General features: G+C 44.7%; 1 protein-coding gene across 1 annotated transcript in view; it reads right to left on the bottom strand.

The window, feature by feature from the left end:
* The window catches only part of Cdyl2 (chromodomain Y like 2), a 176,610-nt gene that overhangs the window by 25,534 nt on the left and 126,452 nt on the right, over positions 1-24,624 (bottom strand). The gene's annotated exons all lie outside the window — the stretch shown is intronic.

A 24,624-nucleotide genomic window follows, 5' to 3' on the forward strand; every position in this document is an offset into this window, starting at 1 on the left:
CACTGGTGGACACACGTGACTGACAGAGAATCCTTAGTAAAGCAGTACTAGCCACTGGCCTGGATCCAACCGGTACCCACTGGCACCACGTGCTAAGCACAATGCTCCAACCCTACAGGTACATTGCTAGAAGTAGGGATCTGAGTGCCCAGTGCTTAACTTCTAATCATGAGGCCCCACACAGGCATAGACCTCCTTTTCCCACCTCTCCTCCCCCATGTTTGTGTCTTCTATATTAGTGTTCAAAAATGACCACAGACTGCCCTCACTAAAAAGAAATTGCTTTAATTTGCTTTCTATTGCTTTAATAAAGACACCATGACCAAAGCAATTTGGGGAAGAAAGGGTTTACAACTCTGGCCATACTCCACTAATGTGGATACAAAAGTCTTTGACAAGGGTCAGGCATGGTGGCATATGCCTTTAATCCCAGCACTTGGGAGGCAGGGACAGTATCTGAGTTCCAGACCAGCTAGGACTACATAGTGAGACCCTGTCTGAGAAACTAAAGGCTTTGATGAAATACGACTTCATGCAGTACAGCGAGAATTCTATGCTGTTAACAGGTGAGGGGAGTTGGTTCGGTATCTGAACATCAGTTGGTATAGCCAACCACACAGGAAGTGAAACAACGAAACATCACAGTCATCAACACAAGAAAAAAATCTGACAAACTCTCCCAGAGAGCTGCATGTCCTCCCTGACAGGGACATCAACAAAACATCTGCCACTTACATCACCTTCAATTGGGAAAAACTGGATTCCTCCCTCAGAACTAAAGTCACTAAAGGGCACTCTTTTTCCTGGTCACCCACATCCTAGAAGACCTAGCTAGTGTATGAAGAGAAGAAAGAAAAGGAAAGACAAGTCAAGAAAAGAAAAGACAATAAAAGATATAGACATTGAGAGGAAAGAGAGGGGCTAGAGAGATGGCTTAGAAGTTAAAAGCACTGACTGTTCTTCCAGGGGACTCAGGTTCAATTCCCAGCAACCACATGGCAGTTCATACCTGTCTGGAGCTCCAATTCCAAGGGCCCCAACACCCTCAAACAGACACACAAGCAGGCAAAATGCCAATGCATATAAAATAAAAATAAATAAATCCTTAAAAAAGAGAGAGGGGGAAGAGAAAAAAGACTATTTACCGATGCCAAGTCTGTATGTATAGATAGAATGCACCAGAGAACCGAAGGCCAAAGAAATCAACCATTCTTGGAACTAGTGAGCAAATTCAGCAAGGCTTCAAGATACAAAATTAATACACCTGCTAATTATCGTCCAACGTACCGGTAATGAACAAATAGAATTTGACATTTAAAAAACAGCACCCAATATATGAACCATACGCAGTTCTAATAAAAAAAATGTGTATGGGATCTGTAGATAGGAAACTACAAAACCCTGATGAAAGACGCTGAAGCACTTCTAACTAAAATGAAGTAATACTGTGGCTTCAGGGAGAAATACCCTCTATAGGCTCACGTGTTTGAATGCTTGGTCCCCAGTTGGTAGGTGGCACTGTTTGGGTAGGTGGCACTGTTAGGAGATGGGGCCTTGCTGGAGGACACCCACCACTAAGGGTGGGCTTGGAAGATTTCTAGCCTCTTCCCACTTTGAATTGGCTATCTCAGCCTCTTGTAATGACAACATGTGATCGGACCTGCTCCAGTGCCCGTTGCCATGACTTTCCTTATCAACTCCTCTCTCTGGAACCTTGAGCCAAAATAAATTCTTCTTTCCGTAAGTTGGCTTTGGTCATGGAATTTCATCTCGGGGACAAAAAGTAACTAATACAAGAAGCATGCCATGTTCATGAATCAGATTTACACTTTGGGTCAACTCTTCCCAATCGATCTATGAGTTCAGTGTAACCCCAGGAAAATCCCAGCAAGCTATTTTGTGCCCAGTGTCAAACTCACTCTGAACATGTTCTTAGCAAGGGGAAAGATATAGAACAGCCAAAACCAATGCTTCAAGATAAGAAGAGTGGGTTCTCTCCCACATCAAAACTTTAATAAAAAGCCACAGTGATCCAATGTACAGAAATACACCAACGGGTCTCAAGAGAGAACATATAAGCAGACGCTCATATATACAGTGTCAAGACAGTTCAGCGAGGGAAAAGACTTTTCCAACAAGTGTTACCAAAACAAACAGTAATCCATTGGCAGAAAAAAAAAACATGAACCTGGAGACATCACATCTACCATGACTAGCGGTCCACTAGATACACAGCTATAGTTACAGGGGAAGATGGAATCTCCACTGAAGAATTGCCCAGAGCAGACTAGCCTGTGGTCAGGTCTAAAAGACACTTAGTCTTGATATGGTTGATGACTGATGTAGGAGTCCCAGTCCACTGCGGGCAGTACCACCCTTAGGCAGATGGAACTTGGCTGAATAAGAAAGTGAGCTGGGGAAGCCAGTCAGTGGCGATCCTGTGGAGTTTCCGCTTCACTTTCCTGCCCTAAGATCCCTCAACGACAGGCTGTTACCAATACGATGAAAATATAAACCCTCTTTTCTCAAAGTTCCTTTCAGTTGCAGTGTTTATCACAGCAAGAGAAACCAAATTAGGACATCTTACAAATCCTCCCTCTCACTCCCCGTCTCCTTCTCCTCCCCCCGCCTCCCCAGACGTGCGTGCACAGGCACATGCAATTTTTCTCAGAATGGATCACAGACCTAAACACAAAATGATAATATGTCTAAAAGGCAACCAGATCAAGCTCTAGGGATACTGGGCTTGACAATAAATTTCTATATTCGGCATCAAGAAAATCAGGTTCCTTGATATAAAAAAAAAAAAAAACATGGGCAAGCTGAACATTATAAAAATTAGAAACTTCTGTTCCCTAGAGGGCATCATTGAGAGAATTGAGAGGCAAGCTACACTCTGCATGAAAACAGCTTGCCAAATATGTATCTGAGAGATTTTGTATTCAAAATACACAGAGCTGCAGTAAGAAAGCAAACAACCCAACTTAAAAGTGGGCAGGAGATCTAAAGAGCCAAAGCATGCCTTTTCCCTGAGAGGGAAAATCCAGGAGATGCCAGGGCACACAGGGTGGGTCCATTAGTGTATACAACAGCAATGAGACGGAGGCATCGCTGGTGGAGACCGAGAGTGCATGGCTTTGCTCACTGTTGGCAGCACACACAAAGAGTGTGCACGGCTGTGCTCACTGTCAACAGACAGACACAGAGTGTGCATGGCTTTGCTCACTGTTGACAGCACACACAAAGAGTGTGCACGGCTGTGCTCACTGTCAACAGACAGACACAGAGTGTGCATGGCTTTGCTCACTGTTGACAGCACACACAAAGAGTGTGCACGGCTGTGCTCACTGTCAACAGACAGACACAGAGTGTGCATGGCTTTGCTCACTGTTGGCAGCACACACAGCTGTATAGCACTATGGTACAGGGTTTGGGCTTATCTTCTCTTTCTCCTCTAAATAAATCTCTTTATTTTTTTAAACATCTTTATTCTTAAGAATGGCATATACAGATGAAATGAAATATGGTCATATCCATCAAGTATTCCACCCTTCATCTCCTCCCACAACCCTGAAACAACATTCCTCCTCTCGTCTTCTCTCCCTTTTAAAGCTACTTTTGCTTTCTCATTGTCTGAGAGTTTTGTTGTGGAATAGTAGTTTAAGATGTGTTGTGTTTGTTTAACTCTGTGAAGCTGTGTTACTTTGCCTGTCTAAAACACCTGATTGGTCTAATAAGAAGCTGAATGACCAATAGCTGGGCAGGAGAAAAGATAGGCGGGGCTGTCGGCCAGAGAGAACAAATAGGAGAAGAAATCTGAAAAGAGGGAGGAAAAAGCAATAAGAAAGAGAGAGGAGAACATCAGGGGCCAGCAAGCTACAGAGTAAGAGGGAAAGCAAGACATACAGAAACAAGAAAAGGAAAAATCCCAGAGGCAAAAGATAGATGGGACAATTTAAATTAAAAAGCTAGCAAGAAACAAGCCAAGCTAAGGCTGGGCATTTATAAGTAATAAGTCTCAGTGTATAATTTATTTGGGAGCTGGGTGGCACCCCCCCAAAAAAAGCAAAAGAGTAAAAAAAAAACCAACAACAGAATGTCATACAAGCGTATAATGTGGTTTGATAGGCCCCATTCTATTTCCTCCCCTCTAATTGCTCACCTATATTCCCTACCACCTTTTCTTTCCCTGTGGCTTTTAAATGCCCACTGAGTCCACTCAGTACTGTCAGAATGTACAGTCACCCACTAGAGCATGGGGAACCTACCAATAGCTGCACCATTGAAAGCGAAGACAATCTCATCTCTGCTGCCTTTGTGTTCTCATGGGTGAGCCTAAAACGATGGCAGACTGCACTCACTACACTGAGAATTCCCTTAACTGGGAATAGGATGAGGGAAAAGTGATTTTAACACTGGTCCCAAGCATAGAGGAGCCTGTCACAGGGCATCTAATGGATTCAAACATTCCTTCAATAAATATCCAGTCCACTTCTGCCAACTGCAAGCTAATCAAACCTTCCCAAAAACCCAATCATAAGAGAGCAACCCTTCCCTGCTGGCCAGCCTTCCTCTTATTAATAATGTGGCCTGGCCCTCTCTATCAAGGTATCTCCGTTATTGCCCTCCCTCTCCATCCCTCCCCCAACTCAACCATCCCAAACCCTCATGTTTGTATGGGGTTAGGGAGAAACCTGGTGCCAAAGATATGTCCCAGGAATTCACAAGGATGACCCCCACTAAGACTCCTAGTAATAATGGAGAGGGTGCCTGAATTGGCCTTCTTCTGTAATCAGATTGATGACTACCCTAATTGACATCATAGAACCTTCATCCAGTAACTGATGGAAGCAGATGCAGAGATCCACAGCCAAGCACTGGGTCAAGCCCTGGGAATCCAGTTGAAGAAAGTGAAGAGTGATTATATTCAAGGTGTGTGTGTGGGGGGGGGTCAAGATCATAATGGGGAAACCCACAGAGACAGCTGACCCGAGTTCATGGGAACTCACGGACTCTAGACCAACCGCTAAGAAGCCTGACCTAGGTCTTCTGCATGTGGGTAACAGCAGTGTAGGTTGGTCTGTTTGTGGGGCCCCTAGCAGTGGGACCAGGATCTGTCCCTGGAGCATGATCTGGCTTTGTTAAACCTATTCCCTATGGTGGGATGCCTTGCTCAGTCTTGATGCAGGGGGGAGGAGCTTCGTCCTGCCTCAACTTGACATGCTAGGCTTTGTTGTCTCCCACGGGAGGCCTGCCCCTTTTTGAGGAGTGGATGGGGAGGGAAGAAAGGAGGTGGGGGGAAGGAATGAGAGGAGAGGAGGGAGGGGAAACTGTGGTTAGTATGTAAAATAAATTTTTAAAAATATCCAAATAATTTCTTCTCTTTTGTGGAATAAAATGCAGGTAATACACGTAAAATAAATGGATAGATAGATAGATAGATAGATAGATAGATAGATAGATAGATAGATAGATAGATGATAGATAGATAGACAGACAGACAGACAATCCTGGAACACTCTGTGAGGCTGGTGTCAACAATTTAACCTGAGCGCAGATGAGAAGAAAACAGAGGTGTATTTGGGACGCAAGAGACATGTGTACTCTTGACAGCTATATGCTACTCGTAACACATCACAGGAGGTCAGGCTGAAGCTGGGTTCCAAGCAACGCCAGGGTCTGAGCAGGGGACCAAAGCCTCGAGAAAGCAGTATAGGTGGATGAGAGAGGAAACTGATACTGAAGTTGTAACTTCAGCCCAGGCACCTTTGGTTGCCACTTGGGGAAGAATTATTGCAAGAGCCCTTTACCCTGGACCTGTGAATAGCTGTCCTCTTCCTTCTTCTTGGGAACACTTTCTGCTACAGGCCTCTGGGATCAGGCGGTGGTAGACTGACCTCTGCAGACAGGACAGGCCCGATTGGCCTGAAGTTTCATGGAGGTCAGACTTGGGTCCTCGACTTCCCCTAGAGGATGACTTCACTCTTGCCTATTACCACTCTGTATTTTCTCAACATGCCCAGGAATAGAAGATAATACGCTATGCCCAGAATGTGCTCAAAGGAATAATAAGATCATGGAAGAATGAACTGTCACAGGAGAAACACTGCAGAAGACCACACTATGTTGCCATCCGAAGGCCACCAGAGACAATGTCAAGGTTTTATCCTGATCTAAGGCAATTGAGAAGAAGCAAAGAGAAACTTTCTGCATTTTTCTATAAGAACTTAAAGAGGAAAAACCAAGATCCATCAGTCTCCAGAAGTCCTTCCTCCTACCTCCACCAGGACAAACGTTAGAGCCTCTGCAGACACCTGGAAAGAGCATACGTAATCCTGTCTTTGGTGTCTCCCAATGCCTTGAGTTGAACCTGTTAAATACTTAGCCCTCTAGGGAACGACTTTTCTGTAACGGGATTGTTTTGTTACAGTTTGTTTTCATAAATTTGATGAGTAGCTTTAGTGTGGTAAAGCAGAAAGAGCTTCCATACACGCTCTCTTCCTCAAGGTTCTACTATTAAATCCCATCGTGATACAAAAGGGAGAGATGGGGAGGGAGGAAGCGAAGGAAAGAGAAGAGGGGCAGGGAAGAGAGGACAGAAGAGGAGAGGGAAGAAGAGAGGGGAGGAACAGGATTCTCCCTCTCCTGGCAGCTAGCACCTGCCAATAGCTCCTGAGATCCAGTGATAGTTCCTCAATAGGGAGAGGACCCTGGAGAGCATCTCCCTTGTCTATTGTCTTTCCTTAAAAAAGCTAAACAGAGCATGTAAAGATTTGCTATCTCTAGGTATTTATAAGCCAATTCTATCTGGAAATCTTACAGCTACAAATTATACAAAAAGAACAAAACACTGTGACTTTTTTTTTCCTAAACGCCCCCAGAAGCAACCACCATGTCCTTTCATGGGTGGATGGATAAACAAAATGGCACAACCGCAGAATGGAATATTATCCAGTGAGAAAGGTAAAGTAGCTGCTGTTCTCCTTTCATTTCTGTTGCTATGACAAATATCCCCTACCAAAAGCAACTTAGAAAAGGAAAGGGCTTATCTGGCTTACAGTTCCAGGTTATAGTCTATTATTATGGGAAAGTCAAGGCAGGAACTTAAAGCCTCATGTCCACGGTCAAGAGCAGCAAGAGAATAAATGCAAGGATCCTTGTTTGCTTGTCTTTCTACTCTTACACATTCCAGGGTACAAAACCAGGGACGGTGCTGCCCACAGTGAGCTACGTGTTCTTCCATCAATTAACGATCAAGACAGTCCCCAGCAGGCATGGGCCAACGTGAGCTTAACAATACTCTAATTGAAGATTTCTTCATGGGTAATTCTAGGTTGAATCAAGCTTACAAGTGAAACTAACCAGCTCCCGAGCTACATGAGTAGATTTTAAATACACATCACTTAGTAAAGGAAGCCACTGTGAGCAACTGGTGTATTAGGTGATTCCAATTCAATGACATTCTAGAGAAGAGGAAGGGATAACAGCGGTAAAAGTTCAGTGGTTGCCAAGGGATCCGAATAGGAGGGAGGTGGCAAAGGTGATGCAGAGACTGGCTTTCCACTGACTCGGTATGGGACTACAATGGAGGAGAGACGACATTAGACTCTTGTGTAAAACCAAAAGAACTTCACAGCACAGACAGGTTTAAATATGCAAAATTAGGTAAAAGGTGCTAGGATCCCAGGATGAAATACAGAAATCTGAAGGTGTCAAACATGGAGGAAATCACCTCCCTGAAGGTGGAGGAGACCACAGCAAGCTTGGAAATGTGAGGAACTGTGGCTACCAAAGTTTCTTCCCTTCTCTCCTGGCAATTCGCAGGGTCGTGTGACCTCCGACTTCCTGGAGACTCTGCACTAGCTCTGGCTTGAGGGGATAACCTAGCTAGAACCTGGTTCTCTTTGTTATGGTGATTCCACTTGTATTCAAGGTCTTAGCAGTGGGCCAATAGCCTGCCTCCCCTAGATGACCCTGCCCGAGGCACCGGGAAGGCTTTAATCTTCCCTACTGCTCCTGGTTGGGAGGAGGCCTTGCATTTTCGGTCTTTCTAGCCCACTGGTATAAATATCTGACTTGAGTTTAATAAAGTTGCCATTTACTCTTGTAGATGAGCCAAGTCTCTTTTGTCTGTGTCTCTTTTTCAACCCTCAGGACAATCGTCCCTTCTCCTGGGCCCGAGTTCAGGAAGCGCGCAGCCTGGGTCGGGCGTGGGTATCCATTGGAAAGTGCTGACTCTTACAAGGAACCTGAAAACTGAAGGAAGGAGAACACGAAGGCTGCATACCCTCAGAAACTGCTGATCCTCTCCCCCGCTCAGGGAAGGCCCAACAAGTCTGCTGTGCACACACAGCCAGAACTGAGTGACTTGGCAATGGGTGGCAGGTGGAAGTGGCAGGAGAGGGAATTCACAGACTAGCAAGGCCGAGAGGAAAGCGATATCCAAGGGTGATAGCTCAGATTTGGAAGCACTGCCAGCAAACGCGGACACTGCCTGCAGAACAGTCTGTGCACAGGTCTGCAGACATAGGTTAGTGTAAATGTGTGTACAGGTGTGTTTCTTTCACTGTGACTAAGGCAAGCAGGAATTAATGGCATCCTAACAGCAAGGAGCACCCCTGAAGCCCAAATCTTGATTTTCAAGAACTCTGGGGCTGCAGCAAGACCCTCTAGCACTGCACCAAGAATTATGCGAGATCAGTTTACAGGGCCAGAATGCAAAGAAGTGCTCAAATAAAATGACCACCAACAGTGACAGGGCTTGCCTAGAAGGACACATGAACCAAACAGAAATCTCCCATGCCTAAAGTTACAATAATATGAGCAACAAATAGTCTGGGGTTATAACAAAAACAATAATAACCTTCTATAAGTAGATACTGGTGTAAACAAATGACAGAAGGAATAGACAAAAGCAGAGCCGATGCACCTCCCATGAAGAATTCAAAATATTTAGTGAAAATGCTCCAACCTGCCCAGGACTACAGAAGTGGCTCAGTGGTTGAGAGAAATGGCTGTTCTTGCAAAAGACTAAGTTCTCAGCACCCCACATGGTGGCTCACCACAGTGTGTGACTCCAGTTACATGGGATGACACCCTCTTCTGGCCTCCATGGGCACTGCACTCACATACATATACCTATGCACATATACACACACAATTAAAACCCTATAAGACCTATAAACCTATAAACCAATAAAACCTATAAAAAATAGTCTGCCATGAACCTTAGAAGAAAATCTACTACTGCTACTTTGTAAGACCAGTATAATTCCTTACTACATCCTAAATCTTTATCCTTTGTCTTAGTTAAGGTTTCTAATGCTGTGAAGAGACACCATGACCACAGCAACTCTTATAAAGAAAAAACATTTAACTGAAGCTGGCTTAGAGTTTAGAGGTTTAGTCTAATATCATCATGGTGGGAATCATGGAGGCATGCACACAGACACTGAGCTGAAGAGGTAGCTGAGAGCTCTACATCCAGATCATCAGACAGCAGGAAGAATGAATGACATTGGGCCTGGCTTGAGCTTCTTAAATCACAAAGTCCATCCCCTGTGACACAATTCCTCCAAGAAGGCCACAGCTCCAATAATGCCACACCCTATGAGTCCATGGGCACCATTTTCATCAAAACCACCACATCCTTACAGCTATGGGTATAACCTCTCTTTACAGCAAAGAGAGACCATCACAGACAAACAAACAGGACACAATGGAGATATCAATGGATTGTGGGGAGTCCAGTTCTATTGATTATACCTCTATTATAGCTCTTGTGTCTATGGTTCATGGATTATCTCAGAAGAGGAGGCAGAAAGACTGACAGAGAGAGTCATAGTACAAAGAAGCCTGCTGTAAAACAGTCTCTCATAGAAATGGCTGCATAAACAAGATTGGGACAATAGTAATATTAATGGACATGATAGCATGAAGGGGGAAATTATCATGGAGTTTCTACTTCTAGACAAAGAACTACAGGCCACTACTGACTGCTGGCAGAAGAGTTAGCCTGTCCCAGGAATGAGCCCTCTTAATGGTTTTCCAATGCACAGTGGTCATCCTTGAGACCACATACACACAAACAACAAAAACAGACTGAACAAGTCATATGTGTGTAACAAATAGAGCCAAAGAAAAATAGGCTATCAACTTGAGAGTGGAGGGGCGTGAGACGGGCTTAAGGAAGGGGAGTGGGAAGGAGCTGGAGGGAGCAAAGGAAGAAGATAAGTGATGTAATTTTATTTCAGAAAAAAAAACATTTAAAAATACTCCAACCTCAAGGAAATGGAATATAATTTGATTTTTTAAAATGTGAGGTATGCTCGGCGACTTCTTTTGTGTGACAGAGGCAGTGTGGCAAAGAGAAGGGAGTTATAACCATCAGTAGGTATGTCAAATCCACATCCTGGCCCTTTAGTATGATATGATGAGATGGGTACCTATCCTCTGGGGTCTGCCCCAAATCTTACAACTCCACTGTGTCCATGAGAAAGCCATTAGATAAATCCTAGTGGAGAACATCTTGCCCCCTATAACCTCAAAAAGTCACTAAAAAGAAAGTTTGTGAGATTACCACAGTCAAGAGACACGTGATGACTAAGTAAACACAGTATCCTGGATGAGACTCTGGAAGGACACTAGGCAGAAATGAAGGAAACCTGAGTAAAGTATGGGCTTTAGTTCCACCATGCTGAGATAGCAAGATGTGAATAGGTAAAATTAAGTGGGCATGGAAGGACTGTCTGTGTCCAACTTTCTTATAACTATAAAACTATATTAAAAGTGGAACTTAATTTAAAGAGTCTATATTAGTCTGGAGAGATGGATCAACAGTTAAGAACATTTACTGCTCTTGTAGAGGACCTGGAGTGGGTTGTCAGCACCCGTGACAGGGAGCTCACCACTGCCACTCATTCTAGCTCCAGGGAATCTGGCGCCCCCTTCTGGACTCCATGAGCACCTGCACTCACACATGCACATACTCACATATAGTCATACATATATACATGCAATTCAAAATAATAAATCATCCAGCTCAGCACTAATGTTTTCTGGCAATATTGCCACTGAGTTCTATCAGAAGACAGCAAGGCAGGCTCAGCATCCTGCCTCTGTAATGCAGATCATATCCCCAAAGCAGTCAAGACTTGTTCATCAGCACCCAAAGCTCCAAGTTCATCTCTGGATATCAGACTTCCCATTTGACTCCAGACCCTTCAGCAAAACCTTAATTTTTAGAACCTCAAGCTGGAAGCCAAGGGTAGGGACTCAGAAGTGCTCTTTATAGCCCAAGAGGTGGACTGTGGGCACAGGGGACGCTGTGGGTATCAGTACTGCCTGGCACAGCACCCATATCATCCCACAGCTTCTGTAACGCCACCTCGTTTGCTAATTATCTATTACTCAAAGCAACCGGCCTTGTCAGATATCAAGATGCAGCTCCCGTCGCCCAGCAGGATCACTTAATGAACTTCAGAAAGTATACACGAGTATTTAATTAAAGGGCTGGTGCCAAGGGACCTGTTTCTCCAGAGTTAACTCCGAATACTTGACAACTGAGATGGTGACACTTTCTGCAAGAAAATACCCATTCATCCATTCATGGTGCACCAGTCTAGTAACCAAGGGTTCGGGTAGGGGGGCTGCATCCAGTGGGCTCTAGCTCCCACCCAAACATAAGGTAGACAGTGAGAATGGGAGTGTGCCCACGCGTCCAGAACAGCGTGGGTAGGGTGGCACACTCCTATTTCCCAGCAACCCACGGCCCTGTTCTGAGCAGTTCTAACACACTCCACAGTTCTGTGGAGTGGAAAGGGAGGGGGTCCATCTTCCAGATAAAGGAAAAGTGTGTAACTTGTCAGGTGCCACATGGATTTTATATAATGGAAGCAGGATTGGGGCCAGCTGTCTCTCATTTTATTTCACTCATTCCTAAGCCATTGGAGGAGAAGACAGGGTTCCAAAACAGAGGAGTCAAGCTCCTGCTTTTGGGCTAAATTGAGGGAAATGAAAAGCTAACGTGATAACTAATACCTGTAGTGATTTCAGACCAAAAGGTAATGGGAAATGTGACAACGGACGAACAGACATCTCTGGGCTCCAAGGTCGTGCCTCCCTATGGGAGCCTAGAGAGAGAGAGAGCTCTGACCAATCCTGCATGATGTTGGGTGCACATGACTGATGCCGACTTGGGAAGACACAGCACTGTTGAACCAAGAAACCACAGGCGCCTCTGTGAGCACCTGGTACACATCACTGTGGCTGCATCGCTCTTTCTGAGTCCCCCACCACCACCTCAGGAGAAGCAGCGGGAAGCTGCTTCCTCATTCTAGTCTTCTGCTCTGCATCTCAAGGAACTGTTTGCAAGGCTCTCTTCCTCTCAGGCATCGCAATGGTCTCCAGAGGGATGACAACCATCTGGCAGGGGAAAGAGCCTTGGGATCCACAGAAGCACCAGGCTATGAAGTTAGATGACAGGGACATATCAACCCTCAGTCTGCTAATTGGGTGGAATCCTATAGGAGCACCCAGCTCCTGTTTCCCAGATCAGTGTACAGGAAATATTTTCAAAGGTTGTTCTCAACTATAAACTAAGGAGCATACACCAAAGTGCCTAGGTGTATGCTCCTTACCTTAGGTGTATACACCTAAGCTCTTCCCCTGCCGTAGCTGTGGGACACCATGCTTGTTATCCTTCTCTTTCCTATAACCAAATGCCTGCTTCTCCCATGAACACAAGGACCTAAGTTCAATCCCAGGAGCACACGTTAGCCTACTCAGAAAGCTCTGGGTCCCCAGTGAGAGACCCTAGCTCAGGAAACAAGGTAAATAGCTCCTGAGGAAAGACACCCGAGGGTTCCCTCTGTCCTCCACATGTACATGAACATACATTCATGTGCATCTCCATCCTTACATACAAAAGCAAATTAAAGGAAGAAATTTTTATTGTGGTCCATGATACCAAGTATGTAGTCCAAAGTATACAGTAGGCAAGGCCTACTGCAATGGAGCTAGCTCCAGTCTGCAGCAGGAGGAGGCTGTGTGCTCACATCTTGGTAGATTAGGAACTGGGGCAAGAACATAGTGGTACTCAGCTGGCTTCCTCGTTTACTCCTATTTATTCATTCTAGGTCACCAGTTCAAGTGATGGTGGCATCCTCCCCAGTGAGACCTCTCTGGACATGTTCTCACAGACGCACCCAAAGGGGAGCCTCAGTGATGATCCAGACACTTAATCCAACCCAACTGGTAATCAAAATTGACCTGCAGATATACCAAGGTGCTCAAAGGAAGGAGTACCTTCAATATCACACCTTCCCCCTCCCACCTCAACCCCACACACATGCCAAAAATGGGGCATTCCCAGTCCAGAGGGGAGGAACCATCCTGCTGAGTTGGACAACCAGGGGAAGTCACCACTTGCTTTTAAACACCACCATACATCACATGATTCAAAGATGGCTACCACTTGCTTTTTAACTCCACCCTACCTCTCCTGAATGCAAGGACAGTTTGCTCACCTGCTCTGTGCCTTCACTGTCACACACAGGAAATGGGTGGCACTATCCCTGCCACACAGGACTATGAAGAAGTACATAAAACAATACCTACTCCATGTATTGGACAGAAGGAACCATCCTCACCCTAGCTCCCTTTTATCTGGCCCCACCAAGTCCGCTTTTGAAGGACAAAGGCCCATTTCCCATGAAGATGGCCAGGTAAACTGAGTCAGTACCTCTGCACCAAACATAGAACAGTGACAGAAAAAACACACGAGGAGAATTCAGTCAGATGAAGCTGGGTTCACAAACATAATGACCATCTCTGAGTAAGAGAAACCGGAAGCCCCCAGGAGCAGCAAGCAGGGCAGAAAGGAGGAAGTCTTGCAAGGGGGCCTCTTTCAGGCCCCTGAAGTCAAAGTCTCTGCGAGATGGGAGAAGAGACCTCAGTCTCAGGGTCACCAGCCAGGGAGAAGGTGAGGCTCCTTCCCCACCTCATGAAGGCCAAAGGACAATAACAAAAACATAGGCTTTGTTGAGAGAACTCTGGGCTAGCGGGGGGGAAAATACAAAATGATTGAAGAGGTGGAGGGGTCAGAGAAAAGGCAAAGAAAAATCAAATACAGCCTTCCCTGCCCAAATGAGTGAGCACACCAAAATTCCAAAGAGTTCGGGCTGGAAACATGAATAATGCCAAATATAAAATCATTATCATGAGACAATCTGACAAGGATTTTAAGAGAGTAGTATTTCAAAGGCTCCTAGTGAGAAATACAAGAAAAAAATACACATTTAATATAATTTAGAAAACTTCACACAAAAGCAGAAGAAACAAGGACAGTGCATTAAGCAGAATAATGAGCTAATTAAAAAGCAAGTGTCAAATATTTGTGTATCACAGATAAAGGATTAATACCTCCAAGTTGTAAAGCGCTTTGAAACACCGAGGATAAAGGAAACAAAACAGCCCCTGGAACAAAATTAATAAAAGACACACACTCTACAAATATTACATTAGGGTAGCTTTTAAGTAGGAGAGGACTTCAACTTCACTCCGAAGAATAAGACAAATTAAAATTCATAAAATGAGACATGAAAATTAAAATTGCATCGAAATATCATTCACTTGGTGCCCCTTAGCTTGGTGAAAGCTCACCACATGGATAGTATAATCTGTCTCAAAGACGAGAGTGGGCTTTCTCATCATCGTAGGGAGGGAATAAAGGAGGGATCATCATTATCAAGGGGAATTTCGTCCTCTGACAGAACAGGTTTGGTACCCATTCTCAATTCTACTTCTAGAAACTTGACTGGGCACGGTACTTCCAATGGCACAAAGCACGCATGTATAAGGTTGTTCTTTACAGCAGCATTTATTCTTGGGAATAACAACAGCCACCAAAACGACACGTGAGCTAGTGAACTCAAGTCAACGCCATTCACGTGATGGAATATCATAACATCATACAGCTGGGAAAAAGAAGCTCGTTCTCTTTCTGTCCCTCTGTCTCTGTCTGTCTGTCTGTCTGTCTGTCTCTCTCTCTCTCTCTCTCTCTCTCTCTCTCTCTCACACACACACAGATATCCATTGTGGGAGAAGCTAAAGCACACCTACACAAAGAAATACCATGCGTCAGCTACAGGAAACAAGACTACTGTCTATAGAATCATATAGAGTGATTCTTTAAAAAAAAAATCTCAGTTGAATGAAGGCTCAAAAGTTAACTTTAGTATAAGAATGAAGAAAAATCAAGGTAAATCTGGCACCTTCCTCACTGGGGAGCAAACAGCAATTCATGGTAGCTGGATAAGGGGAGTCGCTCTTCTATGAGAGTATTTCCATGGGTAGGTTTCCCATGCTCTGGCAGTTGGCCCCACACCCGCACACATGTGAGCAGCATTAACTTGACTCAGTGGGTTATCAAACAAAAGAAAAGGTGAAATTAGGAGGGGCACATGGGGGGACTATGAGGGGAATTATAAAGAAAAGGGTAGATGTAATCATATCTTAGTATATACCTTGTGAAAATTTCAAAAATAAAGTCATAACTAAAAAGAAATTAAGGAATTTGCCTATTTCTGTAAAATGAAATGCAGGAGTTACACACTAGAGAACAAAAGCTGGCAGCAAAAAGGGGTGGTAGGGAGTGAGTCCTTCTGTTCAACTTCTGGAAGCATGCTAAAGCGCATTAAGGTACAAAATAAAGTCTACCAATAAGAAGACAAATAGACTAAATACAAACAGGAAAAAAAATGAGCTGTGTGGGATTTCAAATGAATCGCATCACTGCTTGAAAGAGGAATGAGAGACCAAACAAAAATGGGGTCTGAACCCAACACCGACTCTATCCCCTTCGGTTCCTCTTTGATTCTTCACGGGTTTTGCTTTGCACAGCGATCAGAGTGGATCGCCCCTTACAATTGTTGAAATGAAGCGTCCAGGCTGAGAAAAAGACAACACATGACGTTGTATAGGAACAGAAACCAGAACAGGCCACTGTGGAATGGGGGCAGACAAGGAAGAACACAGCTAAGTGAGAACAGAACTGGAGGACTCTGCACAAAACAGCTTCTAAAACCATAGGCACCTGAAGGCTGGAAAGATGGCTCAGCACTTAAGAGCACTTGTATTTGCAGAGGACCTGGGTTCAGCGGCCAGCGTCCACATGGCAGAGCACAACTATCCATAACTTCAGTCTCAGGTACTCTGAAGTCCTCTTCTGACCTTGGAGGGTACCAGGAGGGCATGTGGTACATACACACATGCAGACAAAGCCTCCACATACATAAAACAAACAGAACCATAATTTTTAAAGTTTCCTTTAAAAAAGACGACACGTTCTTCTTAACTCTGGTAGTTCCAAGGGCTTTAAGCAAATTAAATCAAAATATATCAGTGGCCATGCCTAGATTTGACATGCTGGTTCCTAAGTAATAACTCCAGTGTGTCTGGAGAAAGGGCTGTTTCTTAGGCTTGGCCAGATGACATATATATATATATATATATATATATATATATATGTATATATGTATATATGTATATATGTATATATGTATATATATATATGTGCTAGAAAATCTTACCATACCAGAAATAAAGAAGTACTAAAAAATTAATTAATTAAATATTCAGACATGTCAAAAGGTTATAAGAGGATATTTGAAGAGACTTCAAATTTGGCACAATGTGAACATCAAACTAACCCGCAGCACAAAATAAGAAGAGTCTATAAGTGATACCAGGATGATTGACAGATGGAGAGTAGTACATGGAAAGTCGTATGAATGCACACATGTGTACAGAAGGAAAGTAACCATGTCAAAATGCTGAGAGTGGTGAATATGCAAAAGGTCCTTAATAGTTTCTTTAGGTTTTAAATCACCTCAAAATAAAGCTAAATATGTTTTTAAACATAACTATATATAAGAAGAAATTAAAACTTTATACAAGAAATGACTCTAAGAAAGGAATAGTCCTAAGAGTCCTATTTTCTAGAAAAAATATCTTTCTTTGACAAAGCACTCTGAGTATCAAGAAGGATAAATAGATAATAATGAGAAACTAAAAATGTAATACATAAAGAATTCTTAAAATATTGTTTAATAAAAATAACATTGTCAAGGCAGACTAATAAACTAGTATCAGTAATAGAGGGTTGAAAGAAATGATCTGTTATTATCAAAATGCTAAGACTACATGACAATCTGAAATTTTATACCCAGATAAAATAGCACTTAAAGTACCATGTACATGAACATTTTCAGATATCCCACACACTAAGAGATATTGTTTAACATAGACTCTTAAAGAAATATTCAGAAAAACTTCAGAAAATCAAAAGGTCAGTTGAGAAGACGACATGGGAATAAAAGAAAACAAGATTAAAATGTTTCCATTAAATGTAATTATTGACTATAAAAGTAAACTTTAGTGTTTAACGACATTGAGTATACAAGCAGTAACAAAATGTGGGAAGGGTAAGCTCAATGGCAATTTGAAGATGAGTAGAATTCTTCTTAGTATGTCTTGCTAAGCCATAGTGGGGAGAAGTTTGTAGTGAAGTACATGCACTACATACAATTCCTAGCTACTTTCCAAATTAGTCCCAGGAGTAGGAATTACAGTGGAAAATGTATCTGTGCAATAGAAATCGTTAACCAGGGGATAAGAGTGGGAGAGAGAGAACATATAAAATGATTTTAAAATTAAGTGTGAAATAAAATAAGAAAAATAACCCAATATAGAAACAATTACACAAATCTGTGACCAGATTAACTGCTATTAAGACCGAGATCATCAGATGGGACAAAAGAACAGCTGAGTATTGAGTATTCTCCAAGGAGAGATTCGGAAAGATACAAAAAGGAACCTCAGCTCAGCTCCTAATGGAAAGTGTGCTGCTCAATGGATGGAGAACGCTAAAAGAAGCAAGGCCTTGCTGTCAATGTGTAGGTAACACTCCCCAAAACAGACAGAAATTTGGCATATGACAGACAAGAGGTGACATCTCTGAGGTCTAGGGACAAGCTGTCAGGGAGGATGGAAGGTAATGGGTTGAGGGCATTGTCCAGGGGAGGAGGATGTAACAAGCTTCCTACAGGCAACACCAACTCTCAGGAATTTGACCACTCCTGGCAGGACTTGGGAATGGGCTCAAGTGCTCCCCCAAAAGCCCACTAAGTTCCAGGTACAGAAGAGCACCCATATTCCTCTGGACAGGGAGGAAGGCAAAGTTTAAACATCACCAAGAGATTCTACTTTCAAGAGATAGATGAATGGGCCATGCCAGCCCCATTACTGACACAGACACCCTTGGGTTCTAGAGCAGCATTTGATAGTTATGGTAGTTGAACCAGGAGCAATTTATTCTCACTTCAGGAAAAACCAAAACAGAAACTCATGTCATTTTGAGGTTTTGCTCAGTTGTTCATGACAACAGAATACTCCTGCGATTCTGAGGATTTACTGTGTGATCTTTATAACCTGTCCCACTCAGTCCTCATCACAGCCCTGAACAATGCTATTCTCACCTTCTGTTTACAGAAGAGAAAGTGATAGCCAAGAGTCCCATTGTCATTTCTGCTGCTGTGATAAAATACTTAGACAAAAAGCAGCTAAGTGGAGAAAGTGCATTTCATATTACAAATCCAGGTTACAGTCCACCACTGAAAGGAAGTCAAGGCAGGAGCTTCAAATAGCCAGTCACATCACATTCACAAGCACGAGCAGAGAGATGTAAATACACGTGTGTTCACTTGCTTCCTGTGCTCACCTAGATTTCTCTACTCTATACAGTTAGGAGCCACCTGCTACTCACAGTGGGCTGAGTCATTCCATGTTAGAGTTAATTAAGTTAATTAAACCATCACCAATAGACATACCCACTGGCCAGTGTAGATGATCCCTTACTAAAGCCCTCTTCCCTGATTACTATAGGTTGTGTCAAGTTGATAATACTATCTCACCAAGGCCATACCACTGCAAGGCGTCAAGCATCAAGATTCAAGCTAAACAGGAAGACAGACTTATATGAAACCTATTCTGGATGCTCCTGCTGGGGTGGGCTCCAAGGGATATGCTACTTTTCTGCCCGATTGTTCAAGCTTTTTTTTTTTTTACATGTTCTAGCCTGCTGCTAAACCTCTCCACCATGGGATCTTCGGGAGCAAGCCTGAGGTTTACTCAGCTTGACTGGAGCGCTGTGTGCAGGGCCTAGAAGACGCCACATGGTCCGCAGTATTCACCAAATTCATGACTGAGCAAGCCAGCAAGTCCAGAAAACCAACTCAAGCAATTCCCCCCAAAAGACCACCACGGGCCAAATTCATAAAGCAACATCATTGCTGATGGCCGCATACCGCATCTGTCTCACTTGCTGATCGCAAAAGCCCAGTCCCACGAAACACGAGTCTCATTTCCCAAACGTGGAAATGGAAGTGTGTTTTCCACCACCAGGTAGATTCTTCACCCTGCCCACTCCCTTCCATGTAAAGCTACACCTTCTCTGCCTTCCACAAGCCGCGTGAGATCTCGCCACTCCTAGACATCCAAAGAGAGAACAAGATGTAGTCTGGATGATATTCATCTTCCTTCCCTCGTGAAGACGACAGTAGCACGCTGTGGGGCTCCAGCCATGCCAACATAGAATGAAGTCAGGAAGAGGGTGAAGAACAGGCTCATTCTCACCACGGGTGGAATGCACGCCTCCCTCCTGCTTGTGTTAGAGGTCTCATTTTCAATGGGGCTCCACGGTGACGTCTCCTTCTCTTAGCAGTGCATCCACCTTTCTCAGCTACAGTGTCCTCTGACTATTCTGCACACACACCATAAGAATCTGCGGTGTCCTTGGCACCTGGAGTGCACTGGTAATGTTGGGGCAGATGGGAGACTGCCCCCTGGACCCTGCAGTTGGATTCAGTTCTGTCCAGCAGGGCACTCTGCAATGATGCCACTACCCAAGCTGTTCCATAAGTACCTGCCGACCAGAAGTTCATTGAAAAAAATTAAATTTGCTAATTCTAACTAACTGAAACTCAAGACACTTGTATCTGGTAGCTACACTACTGGACAGAGCAAGAGTAACACCGAGGTATAATCGTCATGCACACTGACCATATCTTGGCATAGTTATTTTAAATGTCTGACTGCCCGCTTGTCCCACAGGTGATGTCCTAAAGACAAGAACTACCCATGTTTTAACCCATGTTTTCAGAACCAGCAGAGCCAAGAATAGAGAAGGATATAGATATTTGTCTGATAAATAAACTAATTTTGGAGTATAACAGAAGGCTTGTGGAAGCTCCTATCTCACAAATGGGGGAGAGGTCAACGAGAAGGCTAATTGATAAAGTGCTTGCCTAGCATACATGAGGATCTGAGTTCCAATCCGCAGCACCCACTTAAAAAGCTGGGCATGGTAGTGCAAGTCTGCTACCCCAGCACTGGGGCTGCAGAAACAGTAGCAGCCCTGGGTCCTGATGGCCAGTCAGTCTAGCCGAGTTGCTCAGGTCCAGGTTCAGTGAGAGGCCTTGAATGACTGAGGAAATTCCTGATGCCCACTTCTAGCCTCCACATGCATGCACACCCATACACACACATATGGAGGAAGCAGAGAACACATGAGCATGACTGAGAGACTGGAACTACTTGTTAAGTGTCTCCTGTGGCCACAGATAAAGATGCCAGCACCAGGCTTGTTCCTTCCTACCGTTCTTCCTCCATCATCACCTAGAGAAACAAATGCAATCCATAGAGAGGAGAGAGCACTAGACCCAGGGTAGCTACAATCTGAGCATCTTTGGTGATGAACTGGGGGTAGTGTGGGATGGAGAAGATACAGTTGGAAACACAAGAGACCCATGTGGTCCCATAGCTGACCAAAGCCTCCACCCTGGAGATGGAGGTGCCCAGAGATTTCCAACTGCAGTTCTCAGTAAAAATCAAGTGCAAGTTACAGGGGAGAACATTTCCAGGTATGTGGCTGGCCCTTAGGAGACCTGTTGTGTACAGTGGGCTGTGCTGAGGTGCTGTGAAAGAGAAGGACAGTGGGGTAAAGTCGGGTCCAGATCTTGTTCTGAAAACACATCAGGACACAGAGCGGGCTGAGCAGTTTCTTCAGTAGGGCAGGGGGGAGGAGGGGAAAGGAGAAGGGAGGGGAAGGGAGGAGTCGGAGCTGGAAAACCCCTCTGAGGGCTCCGCCCACCATATCACGGGAGTTGTGGATGCAGAGCTGGAGAGCTCTGTGTGCACCCGCAGCCCTGCACTTATAACACAGTCTCACTGCTGTTCACTATACCAGCTCCTAACGGTTCCCATGTGCAAACTCTCTGACCTCAGGGTCTGAGGAAGAACAGAGCTCAAATCCACACAGGTAGATTAAAAACCTCATGTCACACCTGTCATTCTCTGTTACACTGAACCCATGCCTGAAGAAAATCTACAGTAGATTTTGAGGAACTTGAGGTGCAAGATGTTTGTTTAGAACTGCCAGGAGTGATGATTATATGCACTGTGCAATGTTTACTATCTAGTGTCTAAACACCTTACCCAGCCAGCAAAGCATGAATCCAAAATGCAAACAGCCCAATTAAAAAGCCGAATACCACAGTATAGTGTGGTAGGTGGAGCCATTGGAGGGATTTCCCAGCTCCAGCTCCTCCCCTCCCCTCTGCAAAGGAACTGCATCTACAGGTCAAATAACTTCTCCCATATAGAACCACCAAGGCAATGCTGTCTCCATAAGCACCGCTGTGCCAGAAGTTGGACCCATGGTAGAATATTCCCTAAAATGTTCAATGTTGACAACGACCCTCTGAAACTCACTGAACTCCCCTGCCTGGCCGCTCCATTAAAAGCAGCCCACAGGCTATTCTCTAGTCTTACCTTCCTCTTAAGCGGCCGTACTCTCAAGGCTATTAAAGGTTCCCAGACATATATTTCCCTGACCCTCAGACATTACAGGTTGTCTGTAAAGGCCAGGAATGCCTTTCCTGTCCACACGCAGTGGCCTCCTTCTCCCTGTGTTGTGAATGGGGAGAACATGGGGTACTGACGGTGTATCTGCTGGGACCAGAACAGAAAACAGCTCTCGGGCTGGGTTCAGTAGCACTGGCTATCCGGACATAGAGACTGTCCCCCAACTTGCTGTTTCTTTGTTGTTTGCTTGCTTCCCTGAACTTGGAATACCCTGCCTTATCCATCACCAGAGTCTCAGAAGGAGCCACACAGCAACCAGCTACACAGTGCTTGGCCCACAGCAGTCACGTAAAGAATGCCCGAGGAAGAAATATTAAGTGGAATTTATTGATGGTGTCTGAAGCCAATGTTGCTTATTCTCTACAAATATTAATAAAATAACATTCCACCACCCAGTGCCATCTTCCCTCTATTCTTTACCCATCAGAGATCTGGGAAATCTTCAGAGCTCAGGTTAGTCACCGTGTTCACATGGAAGCCACTCCTATAATCCCCTCTTCACAGATGCTTCCCGCTGCATGGGTGTACACCAGTTGCATCAGTGTACTCCAGCTGCATGGGTGCACTCCAGCTGCATGGATGCACTACAACTGCATGGGTGCCCTCCAATTATGTGTATTCTTCAGCTGCATTTGTGCATTCTAGCTGTATAGGTGCAGTACAGCTGCATGGGTGCACTCTAGCTGCATGGATGCACTGTAGCTGCACGGGTGCACTCCTTTACACAATACCCCAGTGCTGAGTGAACAACAGGACTAGTGGCTTCTCTCCTGCGGTCTCCAGGGTACACAAGACATCTCTGATGGAGACTAGGCCAGCAGCAGGGACGTTTGTCTGAACTCCAAGAGCCTTAACTCAGACCTCTCCCTGTCATGCATAGAAGTAGAAGAAAGAATAAATGAGGCTCGTGGTGAACCAATCTACCAGTGCACTATAGGACAGAACAGAAAGCAAACTTGTAGACAGGACCCCCAGTGCAATGACACTGTCATTATGGTAGCAGGGAGGGGGAGGGGGGCAGTGCAAGGCTGATTTTCTATAGGGAAGTCAAAAAATGGCAGACGCCCACTGCACACAGGTAGTGTTTTTGATCTCTCCATAGTCGGTGACATTAACAGAGTGAAGTTAGTATCTTACACTAACAGGGTATTTGGGGTGGGGCAAGAAGCACAGCTTTTCCTGAAGGATGACAGTCTGTCTAGCAAAGGGGAGGGAGAAGAGCATCAGCAGGTACCAATGGGGTGCCAGGTCCCACCCCTTCATTTTCCCAGGCAGAGTTTTTAGCTCAGAAGCATTGCCTAGAGGCTGGGAATATGGCCCAGTGAGCAGAGCATCCATCTAGCACACTCAAAGCCTTGGGCTTGGTCCCTGGCTCTACATAAACGAGGTGTGATACGGGACAGCTGTCATCTCAGCACTCGGGAAGTGGAGGCAGGAGGATCAGGAATTCAGGGTCATCTTCAGCTGCATAGTAAGTCTGAGGTCAAGCTGGGCTATATTAGACTACCAAAAGGAGAAGAGGAGGAAGAAGCAGGGGCAGGAGGAGGGCAGTGATGATGAAGAATGGCTAACCTAGGGAAAAAGCCTGTTTCCCATCCTATGCTCCCCATGTTCCAAGCTCCCACTTGAGACTCCCAGCTTCTTGCTTGTGCTGTCTCCAAAATTTCTAACCATTTTATAGACGTACAGATGCCTCTGCACCTAGAATTTCTTATTTAGAAGTCCACTGATTTCCCATCATGCCTTACCAATAAGACAGGTCATAAATCATGGTTTATGCTTTTATTTCTTCTATAGCAAAGGGCTATAGAACATCGGCGATTGCAACTGTAAGGAAATTCACTCTGCTGGGAAGGGAACACCCATACCCTCTGTGCTTCCACACATACCCTGATGCTTCCTGGAAAGCCAACCATGACCGTGTGAATACGGGGGAGGAAGGCTGGTATAGAAGACGGCATGAACACCCGTAGACAAAGGAAAGGGAGCATTCAGTTGTTGTAAGACCCACCACAAAATATTACCTCTCTGTGATATGATACCATGAACAGGAAGTACCACGTGAGCATGCAGGACACTCAAGGACAGAGGATGTGGGGACAAGGGCAGGTAAGTTTCGGCAGATGCTAACATGGCTTACTGTAGAGTGACTCCCAGACCCAGGTATGAAGCAGAAAGGACTTCGGGGTTTCTAACATCTGCTAGTTCCTTCCCTTCTCATTAGCTGTCTGCTGTGTTTCTTAAACATCTCTTAAGTGGGGGGCACTGCTAGGTGTTGGAGATCCAGCCGTAAGCCAAAACCCAGACCACCCTGACCTAATGGGGGTTATTACTGAGCATGGAATTATACAATCACACAGGCAGTTTTGGCTTAACTATGAAATTCCCCCAATAGTCTCCTGTGTTGAGTGATGCCAAGCTGCTGCCACTCTTCTGGAAGGTTCCTGAGACCTTAGGAGGTGAAGACTAGTTGAAGGAAGTGGGCCACTGAGGGCATACCCCTCAAGGCTATCCCAGTCCCCCATTCCCTTCCTTCCTTTTGCAGCTTCCTGTCCATCAGGAGGCGAAGACCCCCTGTCTGTCATATGCTTCTATTGCTATGATGATGTTTTTACCCACATACATAGGGCCACTCATCCACAA

The sequence above is a fragment of the Myodes glareolus genome, chromosome 22 (assembly GCF_982192425.1).
Source record: "Myodes glareolus chromosome 22, mMyoGla1.1, whole genome shotgun sequence".
Classification (NCBI taxonomy): domain Eukaryota; kingdom Metazoa; phylum Chordata; class Mammalia; order Rodentia; family Cricetidae; genus Myodes; species Myodes glareolus.